Source organism: Nelusetta ayraudi, unplaced genomic scaffold (genome assembly GCF_046127955.1).
Source record: "Nelusetta ayraudi isolate G7.1 ecotype Tasmania unplaced genomic scaffold, CSIRO-AGI_Nayr_v1 ptg000023l, whole genome shotgun sequence".
Taxonomy (NCBI): domain Eukaryota; kingdom Metazoa; phylum Chordata; class Actinopteri; order Tetraodontiformes; family Monacanthidae; genus Nelusetta; species Nelusetta ayraudi.
Genome location: NW_027466073.1, coordinates 1,587,102 through 1,598,129, shown reverse-complemented (window position 1 = coordinate 1,598,129; position 11,028 = coordinate 1,587,102).

Sequence of the window (11,028 nt, the reverse complement as noted above, 5' to 3'; positions counted from 1 at the left end):
CAGCCAGCAGGACGTTCGCGGACTTGGTAGCAATATTGCAGGCCCATCTGTCTCCCAAGCCGCTCGTCATCACGTAACGCTTTCGTTTTCACAAGCGGGACCAAAGAGAGGGAGAGAGTGTGAACGCATATGCGGCAGAGCTGAGGAGGCTCTCAGAACATTGTGAGTTTGGGACTAACTTAAACGATTCACTCAGAGATAGATTTGTGTGTGGCCTGGGACGTGACAACATACAGAAACGCCTTCTAACAGAGTCTGATTTAACTTTTGTGAAGGCAGTGGAAATCGCAGTGAGCATGGAGATTGCTAATAGAGACACGTTAGAATTGCAGAGCAACAGAGGTCACGTGACAGAGACAGCTCCCCAAATCCATAGAATGGATCGTGGGCGGCAGCGCCCCCTTGTGTCGGAAAGGTGCTATAGATGCAATAGAGAAGGGCACAAAGCTGACGGCTGCCGTATTAAAGAGGAGACATGCCACAAATGTAAACGCAGAGGCCAGATTAAAGCAGCATGCAAAAATCAAAGGAAAACAGAGAAAAATAAAGAACCAGTGCACGCAGTAACTCAAGGAAGTGACAGTGATTCTGATGATACGTTCATTGGAACCATGGAGCTAAACACAGTGTCAGCAGAAAACACCAACATAATATGGGTGACGCCAGAGATAGAGAACACACCACTGAAAATGGAGCTGGACACGGGGTCAGCGGTCTCTATTATTCCCGTAACTACGTATGCGAAGCTTTTCAAAACCAAGAAGCTGAGGAAGACAGATGTTATACTCAAGACATATTCAGGAGAGAAACTGAGTCCGAAGGGAATGTTACAGGTGCATGTCAAATATGGCGAGAAAAACACAGGAACTACCACTGTATGTAGTAAATGGAAACGGCCCCCCACTGCTTGGCAGGGACTGGCTGACACACATGAAGCTAAACTGGAACGAGATAAAGCTGCTGAGAACCACAAACATTACACAGACGGAGACCCACAAAAGGATGAAACAGATACTGAAGAAATACAGGCCAATTTTCCAAGATCAGATGGGAACAATAAAGGGCTTTGAAGCAAAACTGGTGCTAAAGGATACAACACCCACATTCTGCAAAGCCAGGCCGGTGCCATTCTCCCTACGCCCAAAGGTTGGAGCGGAAATAGATTGCTTGCTGGAGGCAGAGATCTTGTCAAAGGTGGACCGGAGTGAATGGGCAACCCCGGTGGTGCCCATCATAAAAAAAGATAGCTCGGTAAGACTGTGAGGGGATTTCAAAGTATCGGTGAACCCCAAGTTGCAGGTGGATCAATATCCCCTGCCTCATGTCGAGGATATCTTCACAACGATGGCTGGAGGACAACACTTCAGCAAGATAGATTTGAAGCAAGCGTACCTGCAGATCCCTGTGGAAGAGACATCCAAACCGTACCTCACAATAAACACGCATAAAGGGCTGTATAGATACAACGGACTTGTTTTTGGCATCGCATCCGCCCCTGCCATTTGGCAGCGCCCGATGGACCAGATACTACAGGGCATTCCGGGGACCCAATGCCTGCTGGACGACAGGATCATCACTGGTTGAACGGATGAGGAACATCTGACCAACTTGGAGAGTGTCCTCAACCGACTAGAGGAGTATGGGCTGCGTGCGAACCCACAGAAGTGTGAGTTTTTCAAGGACAGAATTCGGTTCTGTGGACATGGGATCGACAGCAGCGGACTACACAAAACCAAAGAGAAGATAGACGTGGTGGTTGGAGCACCACAAACACAGAACGTGTCACAGCTGAGATCGTTCATGGGACTGATAAACTATTACCGCCAGTTTCTCCCTAACCTGGCCTCAGTCCTGCAGCCCCTCAACCAGCTGCTAGAGAAGAACAAGACATTGTGAAGAGGCGTTCAGAGAAGCAAAACAGCTCATCACTTCGGAACTGGTACTGACACACCATGACCCCGAACTCCCAGTGAAGCTAGCATGCGACGCCTCGCCCTATGGTCTAGGGGCCGTTATTTCACATGTCCTATCAGATGGATCAGAGAGGCCTGTGGCATTTGTGTCGAGGACATTGAATAGTGCAGAAAAGAACTATTCACAGATTGACAAAGAGGCATTGGCTCTAGTCTGGGGAGTCAAGAAATTCAACACATACCTATATGGGAGAAGCTTTACACTGGTAACAGACTACCAGCCATTACTGTCAATCTTCAGCCCACGAAAAGGGATCCCAGCAGCGACTGCTGCCAGACTACAGCGGTATGCACTCTTCCTGTCTGGTCATAGATATGACATTGAGTATAAACAGACATCGCAACACACCAATGCTGATGGTCTATCGAGGCTGCCATTGGCCGAGGGCCAGGAGGAACGGGTGGATGCAGTGGAGAGTTTCCATGCGGCACAGCTGGAAGCCTTGCCGCTGACCAGCGCAGTGGTTAAACAGGAGACAAGACGGGACCCAATCTTATCAGAGGTGTATGAATATACCATGACTGGTTGGCCAGCCACATGCAGCAAGGAGGTAGCACCCTACCGACAGAGAAAGGAGGAAACCGCACACCAGGGATGCTTGTTGTGGGGCATGAGAGTGATCATACCCAAGAAATGCCAGACTCAAGTATTACAGCAGATCCATGAGGGCCACGTGGGAACAGTAAAAATGAAACTGCTGGCCCATAGCCATTTCTGGTGGCCTGGAGTGGATGATCAACTCGAAAAGATGACTAAGAACTGTAGTGGGTGCCTAGAGACACGCCACATGCCTCCCCCAGTCCCGGTCCATCCCTGCGAGTGGCCAACGGAGCCTTGGCAGAGAATACATGTGGATTACGCAGGACCATTTGAAGAGCACAACTTTTTGGTGGTCATAGATGCACATACGAAGTGGCCAGAAGTTTTTTGCACCAAGTCTCAGACGTCAGCTCAAACCATTGAGTACTTGAGAATCATCTTTGCTCGCTTTGGACTTCCCCACCAGCTGGTGAGCGACAACGCACAAACGTTTGCAAGTGACGAATTTACACAGTTTATGGCAGTCAACGGAATCAAACAAACAACCTCAGCCCCGTTCGACCCAGCCAAAAATGGGCTGGCAGAGAGATTCGTCCAGACCCTCAAACAGGGGCTCCGAGCATCAAAACGAGATGGAGGAACCATGCAGACTAGACTGTCTTGGTTCCTGGCATCATACCGGAACACACCACACGTCACGACAGGTGAGAGCCCAGCAGTCCTGATGTTTGGACGGAGTCTGTGGACACGTCTAGACCTCATGAAACCAAGAAGACGCAACGAGGTGTTAAATAAACAAGCAAAGATGCTGCATGGCGGGTGGGAGCGCCAAGTTACCGCGGGACAGGAAGTCATGGTGAGAGACTATCGGAGGGGTGGGAAGTGGGCGTACGGAGTAGTACAGGCCCAGACCGGACCACGGAGCTATGAAGTGCAGGTGGGTCCAAACATTGTGTGGCGGCGACACATAGACCAGATGTATCCTACAGGGGGACAAGCCGCAAAAACAAAGTCACCTATAATGCCACAGCAAGAAATGCGTTTGGACGTGAGCCCTGCAAATTGTTGGGCATGGTTCTAAACGCTCTGTTCACGGAGATTTTTCAACACTGGGCACGGAATGGCGTCATTGTGTGCCGGATCTCCTTTCATGGCCAAGCTCCGGCACACTCTCGGACTGGTTCCGCCCTCCCCCGCTCTGCCCCGGAAGTGATTCCGCAATGCGCTGCTCCAAGAAAATGTTTTTTCGGTGTCAGGGAAATTAAAAAATATACTCGGCCGGTGGACGACGAGAGAATAGTCAGCCACGGCAATATTTGAAAACATGTATGAGGACTGTGAGAAGTGTATTGTGACCTCAAGCAACATTAGTTTTAAGACTACTTGCAACGTACAACCGCTGAATGGTGTTGATGAACTGTTAGCCACCACCGCTAACTCCGTGCTCTGCTTGTTATGTGTGTTGTGTTCGCTGGCAGCGAAACTGAAGAGGCAGCGATTTTGACTCGCAAGTTTCACTCAAGTATCACTGTTCACGCTGCCAGCATGGTAACATCGGTTGTAGAGAGCTCTTCCTGCTTTGTGCTTGGTTTGGACTTAAGTTGTGCAGATATTCTTGTCTAATAATAAACGACTCTATGACTGAAGTGATCGTTTCAGCGTACATATTTTCTCTGCTACGACAGTGTTTTGATAGTGTGAAACAGTATGAAACGAAATCATTCTAAGCCCTATTAAAATGTCTCACAATACTCTCGGCATTACTTTGTGCACCATTACCGCCACTAGTTAATATTATTAAGGGTAATATAATGATAAGGGTATTAATAGTATTGGAAACCTTTATATCGATAATATCTTTGCCAGCTTTGAACAGCTATCCAAAAAATTCGGACTGACCAAGAGTAGTTTTTGGCGATACTTGCAAATTAGGGATTTTACTAGAAAAAGGTTCGCTAATTTCCCTTCTGTCCCCCCTCTTCATGCCTAGATTCCATATTAAAAGTTAATATGCTAAATAAGATGAGAATATCATATATTTATTTACGTATTATGGATAGTCCATTGCACATATTCGGGAACAATGGGAAAAAGACCTGAGGGCTCTTCTGTCTGATAAGGAATGGGATATGGCTCTTACAAAGGTTCACTCTTCTTCCATATGCTCAAGACTTGCTTTAATACAGTTCAAAGTGCTACATAGGTTACACTTTTCAAAGGCTAAATTAGCAAAGATATCTCCCAGTGTGGGAAATATCTAGCTGGGGCCTGTTTACATCATGTGACAGATGTAAACAGGCCCCAGCTACTTCCTACCATATGTTCTGGTCTTGTCCAAAACTTGTACCTTTCTGGTTATCCTTTTGTGAAGATATCTCTAATGCCTATGCCTATAATGTCTCACCTTCTCCTTTGGTTGCTATTTTTGGACTGTATTCTGATCCAACGGGATGTGTCCCCCCTGATCATTTGCAGAGGGTCATTGCCTTTTCTTCTTTATTAGCCAGACACTTGATTCTACTTCAATGGAAGGCAGCTACTCCTCCATCACATCACCACTGGATCAAGGATGTTATGTTCAATATCAAACTGGAAAAAATCAAATGCACTCTCAATGGCTTCTCTGACCGATTCCACAAAACCTGGGACCCTCTAATAACATATGTAAATAATCTCTCTGGCCTAGAATTGGAACATTAAGTGTTTACTCCTGCTCTGTTCAATTATTGATATTTGGTGCACTTGTGGTTTGTCTGCTTTTTGTTGATGTTTTATTTCTTTTATTTTGTTTTATTTTATTTATTTTTACATTTGTGTGTGTGTGTGTGTATGTGTGCGTTGTTTGTAACCCCTTTTGTTTTGTTTTTTTTTTTGTTGACCTTGGCTTTGGTTTGTTATTGTTCTCTTCTACTTGGGGTGTTTGTTTGTTTGTTTGTTTTTTCTTTCTCTCTTTTCTCTACTACACTCAGTGCGTTTACATGGCACTAGAGAAATTCGAATTATTGCCTTAGTCCGATTATGATCGGAGAACTCACGTGCATGTAAACACCATAGTCCGATTATGATTGGAGTTTGAGAACTCCGATTGGAATCGGAGAACTCCGATTGAGACACCCAGATAATGCGATTGGAATTCGAATTTCTCTGCCATGTATACGCCTTAGTCGGACTATTAACTGGACAACGCGAGTGCGCATGCACCACGCCTCCCTTTCGCAACTCATGACCGCACAACCACGTCGTCTAACAAAACCGCGCGAAACAACCTGGCAAACACGAATAACAATGTTGACATTGGGAGAGAGGATGAGACCGGGGCGATGCTTTCTCTTCTAAAAGAGATGGACATATTAAAATAACGCGCAACGGAGATCTTTTTAAAAAGGCAGCGCAGCAAATGCAGGTCTGCGGCTTTGCGCATCCCTGAACAAATACGTATTCGTTCGTATTTATATTTCTACCTTTTCGTTCACATTTTTTGTAAGTTAGAAGAATTTTAACTTTGTAAATACAAGCACACCAAAGAGATGTTTTTCTGATTTGTTTTTATTTTGGTAATTTCGTTGTTATTCTGCTGGAAACGGCGTGCAGCGGCACGAGCTTCCTCCACGGTCGGCACTTTAATGAGCGTGTGTATAACTGAAGACACCGTTCCTTTGCAAAACCTTTACACAAACTCTCCCACCAGTCTGCTCCGAACCCGAATCCAACAAGAACGAGAGTTTCGGGTCCGTAGCGACGGCACAAAGCGTAGCATCGAAGACATTGTGTTGTTGTAGCCCTCCAACAGCAAACAACGTTCTTGTCTGCCTTTTAAAATCACCATGAGCACGAGAAATAGGTACAACTTATCTGCAAAGTAAGTAACACGTACATTATGAACTATCGTTCCATATCATAATGATTTAATATGTCAACCGAAAGCAGCTGACCAGCTGAAAAGACTCACTCCACCCCCTAGTGTTGGGAGGAGGACACGTTCCCGTCAATAATTCAAATTTCTCAGCTGCATGTATACGGGGGCAAGGTGAGAACTCCGATTGGACGAGAAAACCGAATTATTGCTTAGTTTGATTAAGCTCTGCATGTAAACGCACTGAGTGATTGTTATATAGAAAGTGTGTTCTTTATATATGTATATGCAAAATCACAAATAAAGTGTTTAAAAAAAAAAAAAAATGTCTCGCAAAAATACAAAACAAAAACACGGTCAGTACACAAAATAAAATATATTTCCGGGGACACGGAAGGCACAAAAAGCGTCCAGGGACCTTCGGTTCGCCTTGCGGCCGTAACTCAGCTCGCGCCGGGTCCCTACGAAGCTGGATTAGCCGCTAAGCAGCTGCTAAAGGGTGAAGCCTTCAAGACGGGAAGTGTTTAAATTGTGCCTGTTTCGTAAAGTTTGCCGTTTACTATTCACTCTCGCACCGGCAAACTGAGGGAGTGAGGCTCAGCAGCGACGAAGAGTGTGACAGAGCGTTTTCGCGGGATGCAGTAAATACGAGGAAACGAGCCGCGAGATATGCAAATCTAAAAAGCTTTCAGCGTGGAAAATCGTGCGTTGCTACTCTGGAGGGGCCAGATATCAAATACAAAAGCCAGAAAATTAGTATAATAGGTGACCTTTAAAGAAAAGAAAAAAGGCAGAAATATAGATCAACTTGCAAATAACTTTATCAACATTGTGCATCAACCTGCCTGAAAAAAAAAAAAAAAAAACATAATTTAAGCTAAAAAAAACACTTTTTGACCAAGTCATTGAACTATTTAAAGCTGAAAAATAAAATAAAATGAAATCAATAAATCATAGTAAATTCTAATCAATCAGAAACATTACGCAGGAGCACAATATATAAAGCACTTCAACCTAGAAAACAAAAATAAATAGAACAATTTGTGCTGTTTTTTTTTTTTTTTTAATCAAAATGAGAAAGTCAGGATCAATGGCTACAGTGAGCCAGTTTTGTGATGCATAGGTTTTCGAAGCAGGGTTTTAAGCATGACACTGCAACTCTCTGTTCCTGCTCAATGTTTAGCTGGGACCTGTACTTGGTCTTCAGTGCAGCAACAGCAGAGAAACCAGTCTCACAAAGGTAAGTTGTTGCAAAAGGAAGAAGAATGCCCATAGCCCTCACCCCTAAGAGTGGATACTGCCTCTCTACACTCAGCCAGAATTCATCCAGTGTCTGTGATGTGAACCTCAGTCTCAATGTGGAGTCAGACGTCATGTCAATGAACTGGTCCTCTTCTGCAGAGCTGAAAGCAGGTGGAGCTGATGCATTGAAAGGACCCCTCGCCCAGTCATTCTGGGAATTGTCTTCAGGGAAATACTTTTTAAAGAATTCCATCAGTGATGAAGTATGCTGCTTCATACTGAGGTGGCATCATAGTCAGTAGTGTCAACAAATTCATGCAGGTTCTTGAATGAATCAGTATTTCCTTCATCAAGTCGCCTGCCCCAGACTGCAAGCTTCTGGGTGAAAGAGCTGATTTTGCCTGTGACCTGAAGGAGGCGTTTATCTTTTCCTTGAAGCAATTTAGGTAGGCCAGTTTCACCAGGAAGTTCTCATCACTAAATTTTTCTGCATCTTTATACTTGTGCTCCTGCTCCAAAAACACTCTTAGTTGCTCTCCGAGCTCAAAAACTCAGGACAGGACTTTTCCTCTTGACAGCCACCTTGCTTCACTATGAAACAGCACAGCTTGATGTTCAGCTCCCATCTCCTCACAGACAGCAGAGAAGACTCTTGTTTTTACTGGTCTGGTCTTTATAAAACTGACTACACCTACAATGTCAGTCATAACCTCACTTAATTCAGAGGAAAGGTGCCTTGTTGGCAGTGCTTGTCGATATATAACACAGTGTGTCCACTCAGCATTAGGTGAGGCCTTCTTGATGAGTGCTCTTAGTCCTTTTCTCATCCCTAGCGTGGTGTGCGCGCCATCACTACAAACAGCAATGCAGTTCTCCCACTTTAGCTCATTTTCCTTTCCTCTGCTACGGTGTGTTTTTTTTTGCACCGAGCAATTTGGTACACCACCTTAATTGACGCCAACACTGCTCGCTGGTTTACTGACGTAGCAATGATACACTGGGATGGTTGCTGGCAATATTCGTCCCTTTTCCGCTCAAAAAACTCATGTGGCTCGTCAGCATGATTGGGGTGAGTTGTCTGCAAGTGGCGCCTTAATTTATTTGGCTTCATGCTGTCCGCATGAAACCAACGTTTTTGAGACAGAGTATATACAGATATATTTATGTGTGTGTGTGTGTGTGTGTGTGTGTGTGTGTGTGTACATACATATACATACACACGTAAATATGAATACATATATATATATAGATACATATATATATATATATATATACATGTATATATATATATATATATATATGTTTATATTTAAACGGGTTTTCTGTAGCATCAGCAGTTTTATGAACTGTGTGACGTGTTATATAAATAGAAGAGTGTTCAAGTTTCTGTTGTTGCTGTTTGACAAAGACTGGCAGTATTCTATGCATGTTATGTTTATTTTAAACTGTTTTGGGGTAAAATAATGAATAAACAAAAACTTTTGTAGCAAAAAAGGAATAAAGTTTGCTAATTTTTTGTTTTCTTTAAAGTGAAATAAGTCACCCTCACAACATCCATGTTACTGAACAAACCTCCACCAGCTTTTCTGTTCTCCTCACTCCGGCTGCTGTGGTCCTTGATGCTTTGGTGGTCACTTGGTGCTGCGGCCATCAGCTGTGAAACCAGGAGGACTTTTTCATTGCGTGTATCTCCGTCCAGTGACCTTTGACCTTTGTCTTCAGCCACCGAGGACAAAAACGTCAGCAGCTCTTTGTTCACCCACGTCACAGTTTCCTAAGCCTTCAAGTTTTCAATATGTGAAAATGTAAAAATCTCCACACAGCGAGTCATTTTAAAATTGGGGTTTTGATTTTAGTGAAGGACTCACACTCGTCTTTGGGTCAAAACTCTGAGTCAATCAATGCCCTGCTTACATCACCATTATGGTCCCTGCTCGGCCCACTGGGAAACCCCAAAGGGTGACGGTTGGAAGCTTGTTGACATCAGTGGAAACCACTAAGCAAAGCCAAGCCGAGGTGCGCTGGAAACCTGCCCTCTGATTCCCCCCTCTGGTGACAACCTGTTTCTGCAGCCTGACCAGTCACATCAGCTCATTTACTGGTAGCAGTTCACTGTGTAACCCTGGTTATTTTTATTATTTCGTTTTTTATTATATTTATCTAATTTCCCACTGTCTTAAATGCCGCATCCGTTAGCGTGCTGGTTTCATGAGTTCCCACGAACTTGAACGCATCCTCTGAGTATGAGCTGTTAGCAGCACGCAAGCAGCACACTGAAACACACGCAGAGCACGTTGCTCCGACAGTTATTAAGCTTCGAGCTACACACGGGAAAAAGGTCGGTAATAAGTTGAACAGTGTAACAAGTTGATTAATGACTGGACAATTATTATTTGTTAATTGTAGTTTTGTTGAAAATAAGTGTCAGCAGTGCTGGTTAGCTCCTGACGGGGATCTGCGTGACAAGTTACAAGTGTTTTCTTCTTTGAATATCCTGGTGAGTCAGCTGACCCAAATTACGAAGTTGTTGTCAATTTTGGTGATATATGTATATTTTCTTTGCTATTTTTGGAATTGTATTTTTGTTTGTTGCATGTTGTTTAACGAAAAAATAAATAAATAAAATAACAGTCAGGATATGACTTGAACAAGTGAGTTTTCCGTTCATTGCTGCCGGCTGGACTGCGGCCTGGCAGCCAAACTAAAGCAATGTGTGTCGAGCGATGTTTTTTTTTTTATTCTGTTAGCGGACATGATTGTGACATTCCTTTTTTGCACTTTCGGTGTAGACTGTTTTTTTTTTTTTGTTTTTTTGTTTTTTTTCTTTTTTTGAGGACACAACTCAGCACAACACGGAGAAAGCGGGTTTCATCTGCACCGGAGCCTCCATTTCGCTGGCGCACGACACGTGGATGTTGCGCTGCTGCAGGGGAGCAGTAAGGAAGGTGGAAACTTTATTGAGGAGTTGTTGGGTTTGTTTTATTTTTTATTTTTTTGTTGATACTTTGCTCTGAGATCTCGGGTATTTTATTTTATTTTATTTATTTTTTATTCTATGTTCTTCAGCTCAAAATAGACAATTCCCATTCGGTCCTGCAAGGATACATTTAATTTCATTGTGAATATATTATATTGTTATTATTATTGTGAATGTATTCTGTTATTGGGAAGACAGTTGCACACCAGACATCATTGGAACACATTGAATCATAATTGTTTTATGTGTGCAAGTAAACAGTCTCTCAGCAATTGTGTGTGTGTGTGTTTTGTGCGGGTTGAGGGTCTATTTTAATTTGCTGCTGCCAATCTCCCTTTCTTTTTCAAAACCTGTGATTGAACTGAGCTTTATAGCCCTAGTTTGAATATTTTTTTGTAGTGAAACAGACGCAGGTTACAACTGCAAGGAAACACTCCCACTG